The sequence below is a fragment of the Canis aureus genome, chromosome 4 (genome assembly GCF_053574225.1).
Source record: "Canis aureus isolate CA01 chromosome 4, VMU_Caureus_v.1.0, whole genome shotgun sequence".
Classification (NCBI taxonomy): Eukaryota; Metazoa; Chordata; class Mammalia; order Carnivora; family Canidae; genus Canis; species Canis aureus.
Genome location: NC_135614.1, coordinates 44,978,500 through 44,997,552, shown reverse-complemented (window position 1 = coordinate 44,997,552; position 19,053 = coordinate 44,978,500). Strand labels below are relative to the sequence as shown.

General features: G+C 40.4%; 2 long non-coding RNA genes across 9 annotated transcripts in view; one reads left to right on the top strand and one right to left on the bottom strand.

The window, feature by feature from the left end:
- LOC144312662 (uncharacterized) overlaps window positions 1-19,053 on the top strand; it is an 81,819-nt gene that overhangs the window by 13,341 nt on the left and 49,425 nt on the right. The gene's annotated exons all lie outside the window — the stretch shown is intronic.
- On the bottom strand, window positions 254-17,924 carry LOC144312665 (uncharacterized). Its single transcript, XR_013378199.1, has 2 exons — window positions 17,521-17,924; window positions 254-596 (listed from the first exon to the last, which is right to left on the bottom strand). It is a non-coding gene; the product is annotated as an uncharacterized LOC144312665 (long non-coding RNA).

Below are 19,053 nucleotides of genomic sequence, written 5' to 3'. Positions count from 1 at the left end.
AATGTTATAAAAATCACTGCCACGAGATTCCTTTCCTTTAGAGTATGTGATGGAAAACCTCTTGTGGGCTTTGAAAGCAGGCAGGGAGATTTGGAAGCAGACTGGGACTCAAATCCTTGTCTGTCATTTACTGCCCTTGGAACCTTGGGCAGGTTCTGAGACTGTTTTCTTAGCAGTGAAATGGGAATTATAATACCTACTTCATAAAACATTAAAATATCCTTGCAAATAGAGGATACTTAATGGATGGTAGTTAGCTTTTATCTTATTATTTTCACAGTGCATTTATTTATTTTTCTTTTTTTTCATTTTTTTCACCGTGCATTTAAACTATAATTTAATTTTTAAAACTATTAACCTGTACAGAATCATCTCTGTTATGTAAAGTGAAGCCAACCTGGAAGACTGAGTCGTGTATCTGATCACTTGGAAGCAGCTATTTCTCCATCAGTTCCCCTGAATGCCTCAAGATAATCTCAGCAGTACTAGCTTTCCTTTCCCCTGGAAGGAGTGTCTTTGAGACCGGCAGTCTTCCGAGGTTCTGGGAGTCAAAGGAATCCAGGTCCTTGGCATACCATGTGTCTTTCTCTCTGCCTCTAGATTCAACAGGAAGGAGTTAGGGATTGGATAAGGAAGAAGTGAGAAGAGAGAAAAAGAAAAAAATCAAACATGAGTCCAAGTCATACCCAAGTCATTCCCACTGGAGACCCAGAAACTATCTTCCTCCCTTGGGCAGGACAGAAAGAATTAGAATCTTTCTGTCACTTGTCAGACCACATGGTGTCATGCTTTTGGCTGTGGGTGTTTAGAAGGCTGTGGGTTGTGCTTGCTGAATATTCATTTTCACTTCTTATAAAAGTAACTTGCCTTTTTTTCTTTGGGAAACTAACCTTCTCCCACTCTTAGTACCTATTCCAGGTCCAGGTAAACCTGTAGGAAGGCCTAGCAATAAGCATGTTCCATTCCTCTGGCCACAGTGATTGGTTCAAGGCTAGCAGGATAACCCAAGCTGGGCCAATGAGGCTCAATTTCCGCGTTTTTATTGGCCTTCTTTCCCCTCAGGCATGCTAAACTCTGGGATAAAATCTGGCTTCTTAAATCATAGTTCTTACAAGAGCACATCCTGTTGGTAAAATATTGGATTATTTATACATATTACAGGGTAAATGATATATTTAGACACTTTACATCTACTCACAAACTCCCAAAATATAAAGGGGGCTCAGTCAGTCTTAATATGTCTGGCAAGCCAGACTCAGGAAGGGTGGAAGGGAGGGTGTGCAAGGCAGAGAGATACACCAGCATCTGACATGGTACATCCTGGCTGAGGAAGTTGAGCCAGGAATGTCCCCTTCCCATAGGCACCCCATTCTGACCCACAGTGGAAGGAGACCCTAAGCTTATGGCAGCCCCTGTGCTGGGATATCTAGCTGTCTTCCCTGGGGATAGGTGAGAGAGGCTTACTCTTGCCATGATGCTTGCCAAATGTGCTGTGGTATTGCCATCTAGGGGCAGGGACAGCTACCACCTTGCCCAGTCCCACCTCTCCTTGTGTCTGTACTCAGGCCCTTGCCAGGGGCCAAGGGCTGCTTCCGTCACTGAACAGGGCAGGGCCAGAAAGGAGGTAAAGGAGGTGGGGTGGGAAGATGCTGGGAAGTGGTACTGCCTGTGAGCCAAGGCTCAAAGTCCCTGTTCATCCTTATTAATTTAATAGAACTTCCCCTATAAAACAAATTCAGAGATAAACTTTTAAGTAATTCAAGATAGTAGGTGCAGGACAGTAAAGCAAGAGGCCCTTGTGAACGATGGACCCGATGTGATTGCCTTTGTCTTAGTATTGTGAATATCTCTGACTTTATTCTTTGGCTCATCAATGCGTGATCTCTTTTGATTGTGTGTATTAAGCAGTATTCTAGTTGGCTGTCTTAATTTGCTCCCCAGATTACTATGTTCGATGAGCCATCTATCTAGATCCCTATCTATCTAGATCTAGATCTATCTAGATCCCTAGCCATCATCTAGATCAAGATGGTAATGCACCCATCTTGTTTCTTATGAGCACTTCTGTTGGTCTTTGCTACTCTAGAATTTTATTATCCAGTTTTATCCTAGGGAGCCCAGTTCTATTACAGTAACTCCTATGGGAAACATCCACCATGGAGCTTCTTGAGGTACTGTTGCCAACCTCACCAATACTTTCTTTCTTTCTTCTTCTTCTTTTTTTTAAATATTTTATTTATTTATTTGAGAGAGAGAGAGTGAAGGAGCAAGCATGAACAGGGGGAAAGGGCAGAGGGAGAGGGAGATGCAGACTCCCCACTGAGCGGGGAGCCTGACGAGGGGCTTGATCCCAGGATGCTGAGATCATGACTTGAGCCGAAGGCAGATGCTTAACTTACTGAGCCACCCACATGCACCTCACCAATACTTTCTTATCTCCCTGGTAAAGGGAGAGTCCTCCCGGCCTTCTCAAGGAACATGGTCAGCTGGTGGGTTTTCCTGTATAATATGGCAGGCCCATTTTAGCCTGTCCACTACTCTGAGCCCATCAGACCTTCCCTCCAGTTTTCAGTGGCAGTTCTGACAATGTTTGGCTCATTGCCTTTTCCAGTCTTTCAAGAGCATCCCTTCAGCATATTGGAACCATCCCCTGGGGCCATTCTGTGACACTGTAAAGAGGGTCCCTCTTCATCAACAAACTCTACATTATCCAGCCTATATCTCACCCTCCTTGAACCATCACCCTTGGAATCCTCCACAGACGTTCTCCCTTTCCCCAGTTTAGGCTTGTGCATGTTGGCCAGCTCTGATATATAATCCCTTTCTTTCCTCAGTAGGCCTAGCACTTTCTGAGATCGTCCACGCTGAGGTTTTACACCCATGATCAGTCTGGTAGCCAGGAGTGGAGGTGGGGCAAATCTCTAGGAGAGCAAACATTGTTTTGTAAAACACTTGATTCGTTTTTTAGCAAGGTAGAGTGGAGGTGAGGGCTTATCTTCCAGCAAGAGAACAGGGACACTTTAAAGACTCAGAGGGTTCTGGAGTATCTGGGTTTATCTCTTTAGATAGCTCGTCCTAAGAATCTGCATCCACTCTTTCCCTCTCAGGGCCTTGTCTTTGATGTAAAAGGATGTTCCTACCAAAGAACTAGCATTCTTCAAAGTTCTGCCATTCTTACAATGCACTCCTGTGCCTGCCTGCTCTTTAGCTTTGTCAGCCCTCTAGCTGTGGGAGATAAGGGTCTCTTTAAATGCTGCCAGTCAGGCTCTCTGAAACTGTCAGTGAGTCTGTCATCTTCTCTCTTCAATACTTCTTAGCAAGAGTCACCCAGTTACATGGTCTCTTTGGTCAGCATTTGTCCCAGCCCTCTAGGATGCCAGAGGGACTGTGGCAGCTGGGGCTTCCCACCAGATTCACCGCTGCCTCTTCTCTGAAGGTGAAAGTCTTAGCAATGGCACTGCTGCAACATGCATTTTGTTTCCTAGGACACTTTCTGGTACCAACTGTTTCGGGTTGGGTTCCCTAGAAGCAAAATCTGAGATGGGGTACATTGTTAAAATGATTTTTTTGAGGGAAAAAAAGAAGGAATGAGGAAGCAAGACAAGGTGGCAAAAGCTGAGCAAAAATGTGGTCTCAACAGGAGTCTAGTTGTAGCCTGATTTCCCTGGGGCATTCTGGAGCCCTCATGGGATCACAGAGTTGGCCCCAGCCTAGCAATCTGCTTTCACATCCTCCCCTAACCATCAGTCATTGGTCTCCTCTCCAATCTAGGAACATAGATTTTGTCCTCTCTTCCTTCTTAGAAACCTGTGTCAGTGGAAAGCAAATCCTTAGCATCAAGGGAGAGATCGAAGAAGTTTGGCCTTTGGCCCAATTTCTCTGGAAAATGATTTTAAGATTGAAGACGTTTTAATTCATTTTAATGCACATCACTGATACTGTCTCTACTGGAATGGCTATTGGCATGGGGACAATGAAGAAGCCTGGCAAAATGTGATGTGCAGCTAGGTTTGCTTTCTGGTATCCATCCCATAGCTGGATAATTATGGACACCACAGGGATCGTGTTGGAAAGGACTTTGTCTTTGTTTCCCCTTGGTTCCTAGGATATTCACTACTTGCTTTCTAATTACCAATTGAGTTGGAGAATCAGTATGAAACCTGAGGAACTTAAGAGTATAAGCATTGATTTTCTAGGGTGCCTGGGTGGCTTAGTAGGTTAAGCATCTGCCTTTGGCTTGGGTCGTGATCCCAGGATTGAGCCCTGTGTCAGCCTCCCTACTTAGTGGGGAGCCTGCTTCTCCTTCTCCCTCTGCTGCTCCCCCTGCTTGTGCTTTCTCTCTAATAAGTAAATAAAATCATAAAAAAAAAGAATTGATTTTCTGTTTTTCAACCAGATATTTTAAGTGGGCATGAGACACAGGGATGACAGGGAAGAAGGAGGGTGTGATGGTTCAGATCTTCCTCCCCAGAATCACATGGACCTGGGTTGGAATCCCAGCAGTGACTCTTCATAGCAGCATGACCTTGAGTATGTGGCTTCAATTCTCTGAGCCTCTACAGTAAAAACATCTGTTTTTACTTCATAGAGCTGATATAAGGCTTAGATAGGATCCTGCATGAAATAGATTGAGCACTGGGCATCTGGTGACTGCCTAGTGAATACCAACTATTATTGATAGTGGAGTGTTATCTGAAATTTTGACAGTGCATATTCTGGAGGCAGCATGATAGTGTGGAAGAAGTCAGGTCTTTCAAATCTGAGAGAATTGCTTCCATTTCTGACTCTGCCAGTACCTAGCTCTGTGACTGTGGGCAATTTACTTTCCCTCTCTGATCTGCTGAGAAGGAAGGAGTAAAATATCTGCATTGTGGTATTTTGGTGAAAAAAGCATCCAGCCCAGATTATGGTTCACTCAGAACTTACTCAGTTCTCTTTCTTCTTCTCATTTTGCAACAACAGAATGTTTAGCCCATGCTTTTATTTTCTTGCATGTGACTTGGGGCCAATGTTGGCAATTAGATTTTTTAGTTTCTCAAGGATAAGAAGGTAGGGCACAGAGTGGGTGAGATCATTAATTAAACGTTGGCTCTGGAAGGCAAAGTACTACCACATGCCAAAGGGAAATTAAGTATTAATTGGAACAGAAATATTCAGGATCAAATAGGCAAAGACAACAAGTTCTGAGATGCCATTTTAACAGCAGGAGATGTAACCAATCTTTAGGAGTGTCTGCTTGTCTTAACCCTTAATTAGGAAGACAGTGGAAGGGAGCAGGATGATGACAGTGATATTCATTGGGTCCTTATTCTTTTCTAGGTGCAGTACTAAGTGCTTGACATGGCATATTTCTTTTAATCTTTTTAATAACCCTATGAGGGATATATTATTATCTCCATTTTACAGATAAGGAAAGTTGAATCTCAGAGAAGGAAACTTCCAAGGTCATTGGCTGGTAAGAGGCACACTGATATTAAAATCAAAGTCTCAGGGGTGCCTGGGTGGCAAAGTCACTTAAGTGTTCAACTCTTGGTTTCAGCTCAGGTTATGATCTCAGGGTCATGAGATTAAGCCCCCAACAGGCTCCTCACTCAGTGGGGAATCTAGTTGGGATTCTGTGTCTCCCTCTCCCTCTGCCCCTCTTACTCATGCTCTCTCTCTCTCTCTCTCTAAGTAAATAAATAAATCTTAAAAAAAAATCAAAGTCTGAGTATGGAACCTGAGGCGGTAGAGCTATACCCCAGCATATCACATGGACTTCCCCTGGGCCAGCATTCTGAGGAAATGCTCTGTGGGTGCTTCTCTGAGAAACACTGAATTCCTTACCACTTTTATAAGAAGGGATTTTCCTAGAAGCTTAAATTTTCCTCTAAGGGGAATAAGTTTGAAACAATCTTTCTTATTGCTTATAAGGCTTATTTTTTTAATGACTAGAGAAATGCTTCTTTCCTATGGTTAATAGACTAGACATGAAATTATAATTGTAAAATCTCAATGTGGAGAAGAAAATTTTAGAAAAGAGAAAATGCTAATAGCATTATCTCTGGTTTTTGGAAGTTACTTCTTTACATTACTTTAACTTCTTTCTTTTCTTCCAAAATTTCTGCAATCTATATTTATTATGTTGATGATCAGAAGCAACAAGATTAAGGATAATTGGGGGAAATGATCTTGTGTATTGTTACTTATCAGAGATCTACAATTGTTTGGAAAATAAACCCTTGTAGAACCAAACCGTGCAGATTGCAGGGGTCAGGATACATCAGAAACTTCTCTTGTTTGTTAACATAGGCTGAACACATGAACAAGTCTGTCTTTAGAACAACAAATTTGCCCCACCAGCAGTGACTGGCATAGCTTCAGACCCAGTGAAGTAGTCTAATAGGTGCATCTTATTTATTTATTTTTTATTAAAAGTTTTTATTTATTTATGATAGTCACAGAGAGAGAGAGAGAGAGAGAGAGGCAGAGACATAGGCAGAGGGAGAAGCAGGCTCCATGCACCGGGAGCCCGACGTGGGATTCGATCCCGGGTCTCCAGGATCGCGCCCTGGGCCAAAGGCAGGCGCCAAACCGCTGCGCCACCCAGGGATCCCGGTGCATCTTATTTTTTGCTTTTTGTTTTTATGATTTTATCTATCTATCTATCTATCTATCTATCTATCTATCTATCTACCTATCTATTTGACAGAGAGAGCACAATCAGGGGGAGCAGCAGACAGATGGAGAGGGAGAAGCACCTCCCCACTGAGCAGGGAGCCTGATGTGGGGCTCAATCCCAGGATCCTGGGATCATGACCTGTGCCAAAGGCAGATGCCTAACCCACCAAGCCACCCAGGCGCCCCTAATAGGTGCATTTTGAATGCACTGTGACCACCAACTATGAATATTTAGGGTTGGGACATCAAGATGGGAGAGTGCTGTGCAGGACAGTCTGTGAGAGTATGTTCTTATACAGATGAGATGTCTGGGAGAATAGCAGATCACTTCTCACTAGCTAGCTTTCTGTATGGCCCCAGAAATTCTCACATTAAAGATCTTTAGGGGGATCCCTGGGTGGCGCAGCGGTTTGGCGCCTGCCTTTGGCCTAGGGCGCGATCCTGGAGACCCAGGATCGATTCCCACGTAGGGCTCCCGGTGCATGGAGCCTGCTTTTCTCTGCCTGTGTCTCTGCCTCTCTTTCTCTCTCTGTGACTATCATAAATAAATAAAAATTAAAAAAAAAAAAAGATCTTTAGGGGGAAAAAAAAACAACTCTGTTAGCTTTCATTGAAAATTTTGAACTCAAATACTATAGTATATTTTTTTTAAAAACCCAGTAAATCAAACATTTTCAATGTGCCAGATACTGCTCTAAGTACCAGGATATAGCAGTGAATAGAATGAGGTTTCAGTTATTTTTTCTTTAAAGATTTTATTTTTAAATAATCGCTGTACCCAGCGTGGGGCTCAGAAAACCCCAGTATCAAGAGTTGCATGCTTCACTGATTGAGCCAGCCAGGTACCCCAGTTTCAGTTCTCATAAAGCTTCTGTTTTAGTTCTCCATCATTTTGAAAGTCAATAGACAGAGATTGTATTATTCTGTATAAATATTGTTCTTTGGTCAGCCTAAAATTATGCTATGATACTTTTTTTTTTTTGCTCAACTGCTTTTTTTTCTAGTTGGTAAAGTTCTTCAATATTTGTCATTTGCTTAGTTTTCAAGGTACTTATTGCTCTTTATTCTCTTTGCTGCTAAAATCTGTCAAATGCATATCAATAATATTTCAAATGTTCAAAGACATCAGGTAATCAGTTCCATGTTTTATTTCCTCTCACTCCCCCACCAGAGACTTCTCTCCTGCTTCTCCTATTATCCTCCTTCTTTAATCTGGACAGCTGATACTTGGCCACACTTGTGGGTTGGGCCCTGTGTTTCCTTGTTCCTGAGTCTTCCTTTGTGTTATTGTGTTCCTTGTATATTCTTCACTACCTCTATAAGAAAGATTGTTTGGAAGATCTTGCATAATAACTATATCACTGGGCTTTCCTCATATTTGGTTCATAGTTTGTCTTTGTATAAAGGTCTCTATTGAAAATAATTTTCTGTCAGAATTTTGAAGGCTGTTGAAAAATCCGATGCAATTATGACTTTCTTTGCTATATATATGAATATTGATTTTTTTCCCCTCTCTGAGTTCTTTTAGGATTTTCTTTTCATCCTGGCAGAGTGACATTTCTCAATGATAGATTGAATTTATTTTGCTGGGCACTTGGGATTTCTCAATCTGAAAATTCATGTCCCTCAATTTTGGGAAGTTTTATTTCCATCTAAAGCTCTGTTAACTGATTTTCTACTTAACTACCTTTCTAGATTAACCCACACCCTCCATTCTGTCTGAAAAATATACTGACAAACGCTCACAGCATTCTAAATGCCCGTGGATAGGAATACCCCTAGCTTTTATTTCTATTAGTTGAGTTGTATGCTTATCAATATCAGTCAGTTGCATTTGTTCCCAAAACTGCTTGTACCAATTGTACCTGTTATTGGAATTATATAAATTAATTAAAAATTGTATTTACAGTGAATTTGAGTGTGAAAAGAAAATTGTTACCATGAGTAGAAAACTTTGGGGAAAAATGGATAAAGTCAATTTGCTTATGGGAAAATACAAACTCTAGAATAAATCAGCACTCAGATTGCTTTGAAAGTGGCTTTCAGTTCTTGGTCTTTAAAGAAATTGAAATTGAAAGTGTGCATTCTCGGAAATGCTTGGGAAAGGGTTTAAAGAGCCAGTTAGACCGATTCTCAAAGAAAAAGCCTTGGCCTGAATGAAACATTGGTGAATGAGTGCATATTTATGTTTAAAGCAAAAATAAGATGGCTCAGTACTAACTTTAAAGTGCAGAAATCTGGCAGTTGCCACTTAACCAAATAATAAATAAAGTTGATATCACTAGTACTGGATCAAACAGTACCTCCTGATGGGATGCACTGAGAAGGATACCATGTCATGGCAGTGGTATTTCTGCCAAAAATGTAAAATGTCAATCTACTCATAAGGACATGAGATAAACACAAGTTGGGGGAGTGTTTTACAAAACAATTGGCCTGAACAATTAAAACACATCAAAGTCAGGAAAGACAACAAAATACTGAGTAGGTGATCAAAGAGACATAGCAACTAGATTGGTTTTGGATTGGGTTTCAAACTGGCAAAAATCAAGTATCTCAAGGTTTTGAGGACAATTGATAACATTTGAAAATGGACTGTGGATTAGATAATAGTATCTTATCAATGTTAAATTTCCAGATTTAGATAATTGTAAATGATTGTGTGAGAGAATGTCCTTGTTAGAAAATATAGTCTGAGATATTTAGGGATAAAGGGGCATGATGTCTCCAGTATACTTGCAAATAGTTCAGAAAAAGTGACATGAAAAAAATACAGAGAGGGACTCCTGGGTGGCTCAGTAGTTGAGTGTCTGCCTTTGGCCAGGTCATGATCCCGGGGTCCTGGGATCGAGTCCTACATCTGGCTCCCCATCGGGAGCCTGCTTCTGCATCTGCCTATGTCAGTGCCTCCCTCTCTGTATCTCTCATGAATAAATAAATAAAATCTTAAAAAAAATACAGAGAGAATCATGGAGACAAAGCAAATGGGACTAAATATAAGTAATTGCTAAATCTGGGTAAAGCATCCAGATTGCAATAATATAAAACGGCATATAGTAAAAATGTAGGTTTCTTTTGATATCTGTTATAATTACTTCAGTAATCAAATTTCCTTTTAATTGGTCAACCCTGGAGCTTCCAGGGCAAGAGGAGAGAATATGGTGCTACCAGGTTAGTGTTTCAGGGTCACAGGTTGAGTGTGGAAGAGCAGAAAGCAGTGGGGCTGGAGAGAGGCAGGAGCCAGATGGTGAAGAAAGTATTCCAACTTCAAGGACTTGAACTTTGGGAAGCTGCTGAAAGATTGTTAAGGAGAGGAGTTCTGTGAACCTATTTGCATTTTAGAATGATCACTATAGTAGCTGGTGTGCAGTGTGATTAGGAGAGAACAAGGGAGGGTGCAGGATTAATAGAGGCTGCCAGAGTAATTTAAAGGGGAGTAACTGGATCTCACATTACATTTGTGGGTGGACAGAAGTGGAGGGACTCCAGACTATGGGAGACACTTTAGAAGTAGAATCATCAGATGGGGGAGCTGACAGAGGAATGATAGTGAGAATGGGAAGAGTACAAGTTGACTCAAGTTACCTTCTTAGGTGACTGTGTAGAAGGTGACACCATTAACCGGGCAGGAACTTCAGTGCAAGAAACAGAGTAGAGGCAGAGTGAGAGGGTAGGGCATGATGATGAGTTAAATTAGATCACAATGAATTTAAACACCAGTAGGTATCATTTGGATGGACATACAGTTCTCTGCAGTCACCTCCCTCTCAGTTCATAGAACATAATACACATGCATCCTAGAACTGATCAAGTATCAAAGTCTTACCAGACAGAGTGCTTCCAGTTTAGCTCTTCTATTATTCTTTCCCATCAGCAGTGCAAGAGGATTGCTTGGTATCTTCCCATATCCTTGCCCACACTTGGTGTTTCTTGACTTTTTCATTTTTGCCAATCTGATGGGGACATCTATGACAGCTTGCAATTCAATGTAAATTTAGGCTTTTTCTTTACTTCTTTTTCCTTTTTTTGCTGGTTAACCACTTAGGTTTCCTCCTCTGAAAATTCCAGTGTATATTATGTGTTCATTTTTCTTTTGGATTTCCTCTTCTTTTTTTGTAGATTTTGAAGGAATTTATGAGTGTTGTCGATGGTAATCTCTTAACCATCTTTAAATATTGCAACTATCTTTTCCCAGTTTGTCATTTGCATTTTGTCTATGAAATCTCTAATTTTGATGTAGTCAAATGTAATATTTTCCTCTGTGTGGTGTCCACTTTTAGAGTTTTAACATGTCCTTCCTCACAGGTCACACAGGTATGAGTTTCTATTAACTTTATAATTTTACCTTTAATTTTTCTGTAATTCATCCTTGCATATGGTCTGAAGTAGAGATCCAACTTTATTTTTCATCATATAGTAAACTGGCTTTCCCACATAATCCAAGAAAATCAACCCATGTCCATTTATTATTACTTAACAAATTGCCATATATACCTGAGTCTATTTCTGAGTGCTCAGTTCTGTTCCATTGGTTTATTTGCTCCTTAATATCAATGCACCTGATTTGTTATTGTGGTGTAGAATAGGCCTTAATGTCTAATAACATGGATACTCTTTCTTGACTCTTTTTTTCCCAAAAAATTTATTTAGCTGTTGGTATACATAAATTCTACCAATCACTTATAAGAAATACATTTGATAAATCTTCAAAAATAATATCAAATAGTCTGTCTTTTGAGTAGTGAGTTTACTTTTGTTGAAACTAAGGTTCATATTATATATGAATTTATTTTTACTGTATATTATATTTACTAAACTTTTATATTTTCTTCCTTTTTTCTTTTCCTGCCTCCCATTAAATTGAATTTTATTCTGTTGGTTTGAAATATATGCATTCTATTATTAATAAATCAAGACAGATATTTTTAGTTATCTTCCCTAATAATTTCTTTAGTGTATTACTATCACTATTCTCCTTCTGAATAAGACAAACACATTAGCATGCTTCCACTTTCCTTATTCTTTCTTTTTCCCTACTTACCCCTCCCCCACCCTCTTAATTATGGTGATGTTATCTAGAATTTTCATTTTGAATTGTTAGAGATTGTTATGGTTAATTTTATGTGTTGACTTATCTGGACCACAGTAACCAGATATTCAATCAAAAGCCAATCTAAATGTTTCTGTGAAGGCATTTTTTAGATGAAAGTAGCGCTTAAATCAGAAGGCTGATGGGATGAGCACTGGGTGTTATGCTATATGTTGGCAAATTGAACTCCAATAAAAAATAAAAAAATAAAAAAATAAATCAGAAGGCTTGGGGCACCAGGGTAGCTCAGTTGGTTGAACATCTGACTCTTGTTCTCAGCTCAAGTCTTGGCCTTGGGGTTGTGAGTACAAGCCCCATATTGAGTGTGGTGCCTTACCTACAATACATAAATAGGCTTTGAGTAAAGCAGATTACACTACATAAAGTAGGTGGGCCTCATCCAATCAGTCAAAGGCCTTAGAAGAAAAAAAGTTAGAGGTCCTCTGAGGGAGAGGGAATTCTGCCTCCAGACTGCCTTCTGATGTTTATCAGCTCCTCCCTCAATCTCCAGCTTGTTGGTCTTCCCTGCAGAGTTTGGACTTGACAACTCCAATTGCAGGAGCCAATTTCTTTAAAAAATTGTTCTCTCCTTGCTTTTTCTCGATACACAGCCTATTGTTCTATTTTTCAGAGAACTCTAACTTAGGGATATACTTAGATCTTTTTCCTCAACTGTTCTAGAGAATGGTGTAACCCTGATTCTAGAATTAAGATTTAGGATTCATCTTTTAAATCTGATTGGTTGGGTTTGAATCCTGCCTCAGTTACTTACTGCATGATGTTTAAAATTGTTAATTGAAATGTTATATGCATATAAAAATACAAACATATACTAAGGTACAGCTCAATGAATTTTCAGAAAATGAACTAGCAAATAAAAAGACCAATGTAACTAGCAAAATAAAAGACCAAAACATTACTAACACTCAAGAAATTTCCTTTATGCCTATTACCAGTCACTCACACTGTCACTAAGGTAAATCACAATTCTTACTTCAAAAAGAGTAAATATTTTTTATTCCTGTGTATTGTCATTTTTTTACATTTTATATACAAGGAATAATAGAGGATGAATTTTTTTATATTTCATGCTCAACTTTTTTTGGTATGATTAATTTAGGTGGTTATATGTCATTGTAGTGTGTTCACTGTTGTGTAGCATCTTGTAAAAGTACTTCTACTATGTTGTTGGCCTCTTTATAGTTTAAGGTGGAAGCTAAAGTTATTGATTGAAGTTTTTCCTCTTCTCTGATATAGATATTTGAAGGTATGCATTTCCCTTTAAGCATTGTTTTAACTATATCCCATAAATTTTGATATTATGATTTTGTTTTCATTCAGTGCAAGATGTTTTCTAATTTCTCCTGGGATTTCTCCTTTGACCATTAATCCCATCTCCTGGGATTTCTCCTTTGACCAATAATCCATGGATTATTTAGAGATATGTTGATGAATATCCAGATATTTCAACAATTCTCAGATTTGTTATTGATTTCTTAATTCCATTGTAGTTGCAGAACACACTTTGTATAATTTTAGTTCTTCCATTTATTAAGATTTGTTTTATGGACTAGCACATGCATCAGATTTTTTAAAGATATTTTATTTATTTATTTGAGAAAGAAAGAACTTGAGAGAGAGCATTGTGTGAGAGAGTGAGAGCATAACAGGGAGAAGCAGACTCCCTGCCCAGCAGGGAGCCTGGTGCGGACTCACTTAACCAACTGAGCCATCAGATTTTATTTGACTTTCAGAAGCTTTTAGCTTAGCTCATTTAGCCTCCTGCTCTCCTAGGCTTTGGAGTCAGCAAATGTATAGTCAGGAAAATCAGGTGTGTCTGAAGGCTCCTCGTTTCTGATTTTGCCATTCTATCCATAAGCAATAGCACAAAGCTTTGATGGTTTCCCTTTCCCCAGTTTATCTGCTGTCTGCCTGGGCCAAGTTCCAGTCCTCAAGCATGCCCAGATGTGGCAAATGCCTCCAGGGAGTTGATCTGATAGCTCTTCTGTGAATTGTTCCTCTCTGGGATTTGTAGTCCTTTCAATCCTTATTCTGCAGCTCTTGACACCTTGAAAATGTGGAGTTTTTTTTGGAGGGGGGGTGGTAATTTGTCTAGGTCTTTTTTTTTTTTTTTTTTTAAAGATTTTATTTATGTATTCACAAGAGACATGGAGAGAGAGGCAGAGATGTAGGCAGAGGGAAAAGTAGGCTCCCCCCAGGGAGCCCAATGTGGGACTGATCCTGGAACCTGGGATCACACCCTGAAGGCAGAAGGCAGACCCTTAACTGCTGAGCCAGCCAGGTGTCCCATTGTCTAGGTCTTTTTTTTTTTTCTTTAAGATTTTATTTACTTATTCATGAGAGACACACACACAGAGAGAGGCACAGACACAGGCGGAGGAAGAAAGTAGGCTCCATGCAGCGAGCCTGACATGGGACTGGATTCCGGGTCTCCAGGATCACACCCTAGGCCAAAGGCAGCGCTAAACCGCTGACCCACCCGGGCTGCTCTTGTCTAGGTCTTAATAGTTATTGTTAGTGGCAGTGTTGGCCTGTTTCAACCTCCTTTCAACACTTCCACCCTAGAAGTAGAAGTTGTGTGTCCTATTTTAGATAACAATATACTTTGCTATGCCATTTATGCACCCTTATTTCACATGTGGTTTGTAACATTCTTATGGATTTGTTTCTCTTCTTGCTGGAATACTATTGACAAAATAATTTTCAAAGAAGAGTATTTCCAAAGAGAGTATTTTGAATGATAAAACTGATGCTTAAAAAAAAAAAGATGTTTTAAGAATTTATTTGAGAGAGAGAGAGAGAGAGCAGGAGAGTGGAGGGTCTTAGAGGGAGAAGCAGATTCTTCGCGGAGCTGGGAGCCCTATGTGGGGTACAATCCCTGGACTCTGAGATCATGACTTGAGCCAAAGGTAGACGCTTAACTGACTCAGCCTCCCAGATGCCCCAAACTGACACTTTATATAGATTAAAATTCTGAGGGGTGTCTGACTAGCTCAACTGGAAGAGCATGTGACTTTTGATATCAGGGTCATGAGTTTGAGCCCCATGTTAGGTGTGAGATTACTAAAATAGATAGGCAAACAAACTCAGAAAATTTGGTTTTGATGTTCTTTTCCTTTAAAAATTTTGAAAATACTGCTTCTCTTCATAATAGTATTATTCACAATAGCCCCAAATTGGAAATAATCTGAATGTCCATCAATAGTAGAACAGATAAATAAACTTTCCAATATTTATACAATGGAATACTATATAGCAGTGTTTCTTTTTTTTTTTTTTAAGATTTTATTTATTCATGAGAGACACAGAGAGGCAGAGACATAGGCATAGGGAGAAGCAGGCTCCCTGCAGGGAGCCTGATGTGGGACTTGATCCCAGGACCCCAGGATCACAACCTGAGCCAAAGGCAGAGGCTCAACCATTGAGCCACCCAGGTGCCCCTGTAGCAGTGTTTCTAACTGGAGAAGATGTTGCCTCCCAGGAGACATTGGGCAATGTCTGGAGATATTTCTTTTGTTCTCACAACTTGTTGGATGAGGGGAGAGGATTGCTGTTGGTACCTAGTGGGTGGAGACTAGGGATGCTGCTAGACATCTGGCATTGCATAGGGCAGCCATCTCATAAAATAAGGCCCAAAATAGCAATAGTGCTAAGGTTGAGAAACTCTATGTCAGTGAGAGTAGATAAACAGTTGCTACACAGATGCAACCGTATGTTGAATCCCACAAACATATGTTGAACATAAGAAGCCAGATAGAAAATATACAGTGTGTATACAATGTGTATATACAATGTGCATCTTTTTTTTTTCTTTTTTGAGAGAGAGAGTGTGTGTGCATGTGCACTTGTGAGTGGGAGTGGGGGGGTGGGGAGGCACAGATGGAGAAGGAGAGAAAGACTCTTAAGTAGGCTCTATGCCCAGCACAAAGCCTGACTCGAGGCTTGCTTTAACTACCTCAAGATCATGATCTGAGCCAAAATCAATGAGCCACTTGGGCACCCCATATTTATATAAAATTCAGATATAGGAAAAACAGTCATGGTGTTAGCAGTTAGCATAAAGTTGTCTTTGGGATACAAATGATGACTGGTAAGGGCCTTTTAAAGGTCCTTTTACTATGGAGATTAGCTACACAGATGTGTTCAAAGTGTGAAAATCAAGCTGTGCTTTATAATTGGTGAGATATAGATATATATAATTATATATTATATAATATATGTGATGTATATATATGATTATACTTAAATAATTTTTTTTCAAAATTCCATTGTCTGCCTTTAAGAGGTGATCTGTTCTTCCTCTTTGGAAGCATTTGTATTTTCTCTTTGCTTTTGATATTCTGAATGATCATTGTAATGTTGACTAAGAGTGGAGTTATCCATACCTATTTGCCACTCTTTGAGATCTTTTATTCTAAAGTCTCTTCATTTTTTTCTTATCACAGGAAAAATTTTAGTTATTATTTTTGCAAATATTTTCTTACCTATGCTTATTTTTTTTCTCTTTCTGTGATTTTATTATCTAAATGCTGACAAATCTACTTCTCTCTTCCATATGTCTTAGCTTCTCTTTTATAGTTTATCATTTTTTTTTTAAGATTTTATTTATTCATGGGGATCCCTGGGTGGCGCAGCGGTTTGGCGCCTGCCTTTGGCCCAGGGCGTGATCCTGGAGACCCAGGATTGAATCCCACGTCAGGCTCCCTGCATGGAGCCTGCTTCTCCCTCTGCCTGTGTCTCTGCCTCTCTCTCTCTCAATGTGTGCCTATCATGAATAAATAAAAAACTTAAAAAAAAATTAAAAAAAAAATTTTATTTATTCATGATAGTCACACACACAGAGAGAGAGAGAGAGAGAGAGAGAGAGAGAGAGAGAGAGAGAGGCAGAGACACAGGCAGAGGGAGAAGCAGGCTCCATGCAGGGAGCCTGACGTGGGATTCAATCCTGGGTCTCCAGGATCGCGCCCTGGGCCAAAGGCAGGCGCTAAACCGCTGCGCCACCTAGGGATCCCTGAGTTTATCATTTTTTAATCTCTTTCCAGTTGCTCTCTGGGTGATTGTCTCCAGTCTCACTAATTCATTCTTCAAATTTATCCAGGCCACTGGTTGGGTAGGCACAACCACTGAGTGGTCTTAAGCTGCTCTTCCACAAAGGCAAGCAAAATGGAAATAAGGTTGATGGAAAATAAACAGTTTCTTAAAAAAAAAAAAAAAAAAATCAATGAAAATAAATTGATTCATTCTGCTATTCAACCGATCCATCAAATTCCTTTTTTAAAAAATTATATTTTCATTATATTTTTCAACCTAGCATTGCTTATTGTTTTATTATTTTTCAATATGAGTATTTGTTCTCAGATTATTTCATAAACGCTGATCCTCTTCTATATTTTTGAAGAGGTTTATTGTGCTTATTTGAATTGTCTGTTCTGGCACTTCATTTGTGCTTTATCTGGTATTCATTATCTACCCTTTTGACTTTCTTTTGTGGTGTTGCTCCCCTCCATTATTTTAATTTGTGATCACAGACACCAATGTGTCTTCCCTCCTGGGGAAGCTCATCAACCCCGGCTGGTAATGTGTGTCCAGGGGGAAGGGCTGAAAGGATTGGCCCTAGCTGTGTTCTGCAAAGTTTTTAGAATGTGCATTTGTGTGTCAAGGAGTATACCTCAATATGAGTGCTCAGGCCTTACAGCCTGGAACTAATGGCTGCTTCTTTCCCTGTACTTGAGGAACCGAGCTGTACTTACCCTTGGGCTTTTCTCTCCAAGAGCTGTCTTCGGCTGACATCCCCTTGTCCTCAGGCTGTGGGGCAGGGAGGAGTGTCCAGAGCCAGGCCATTGGTCTGCACCTACTGTTTTCTGTTCCCCAGCCCAGACAGTGCTCTACTGCTACTGCTATGCCTCAGAGTGCTGCTTGACACAGGCAGTTTCACCCCCAGCCCCCATAGAAATGCAGGAAAGAGGAAAGAGCAGCTGTAGGATCCTCTTTAGAATCTGTCACCTGATTGGCACTTGGCTGTCCTCTTATTTCCTAGGCTACTGTTTTGCATTTACATTGGGACCCAACCATCTTCTGGCTTTCCAGAGGGATTCCTCACAGTTTTGAAACGAGGGCCTCAGACTCATCAACCTCCTTATCACCTTCTTGTTTTCTCCAGGGTCAGACTGTGGCGTGGGAGCCAACAGCCTTTGTTACTTTATCATTTTGCTGGAAACCAAAAATAGTATTGAGTGTGGACTTTAAAAGCAGTCTCTTGAGAACCGTGTGACCTCAGGCTAGTTATTTAAGTTTGCATAGCTGTGAAATATGGCTGATAATGACATGGCACCTGCTTCAGAGAATTGTTGTGGACTAGCCCAGCACTGGACATAGTATCAGTTAACTATTGTTATTGTTTTTATGTTATGACAGGGTATGGGCAGCCATCAGTGGGGAGTCAAGGCTGGTGGTTGGAGTTGTGGATTTGAATGTCACATCCCTGTGGGAGTGAATAGAGTAAGGAACAAAGGTGGTATAAGGAGTGGTCCTGGCATTTAAGGATTGTAGATAAAGAAAAGGAGATAGGGAGGGTGTATCCGGAACAGATAGGGCCACAGAGGCCAAATGAAAGTTGAGCCTCAAGAGAAGAAAGGGGTCATTGTCAGAACCAGAGGCTTTGGAGAGATCATCGGTTTTTTAGTCAATTGGATTTTGCAGTTAGATGCTCCCTGATGAATTTAGATCATTTTCAGTAGAGAGGAGGGGACAGAAGCCAGATTACAGCCAATTGAGAAATAGGAGGTGAAGAAGTAGAGACAAGTATAGACCTTTCTCCCAAAATATTTGGCTGTGAAAAGGAGAGGGATTAAGGCAATGGCTGGAGGAAGTGTTCAGACAGAAGAAACACAAGTGGATTTGCTTCTTGTGGGGAAAGAGCCAGTTTTGGGGATCCCTGAGTGGCTCAGTGGTTTGGTGCCTGCCTTCAGCTCAGGGCGTGATCCTGGAGTCCCAGGATCGAGTCCCACATCGGGCTCCCTGCATGGAGCCTGCTTCTCCCTCTGCCTGTGTCTCTGCCTCTCTCTCTCTCTCTCTCTCTCTCTCTCTCTCTCATGAATAAATAAATAAAATCTTTAAAAAAGAAAAGAAAAGAAAAGAGCCAGTTTCATCTTTCCCATCTTTTCCTCTTTCCTTCTTCCCTTCTCCTTTACCCATTCCCTCCTACCTCCTTCTAGTTCTCTTCTCTAAGCCTAACTTTGTATCATTCTGAAAATGAAGCAGGTGACTAGGAAGCTCTAGGAAAG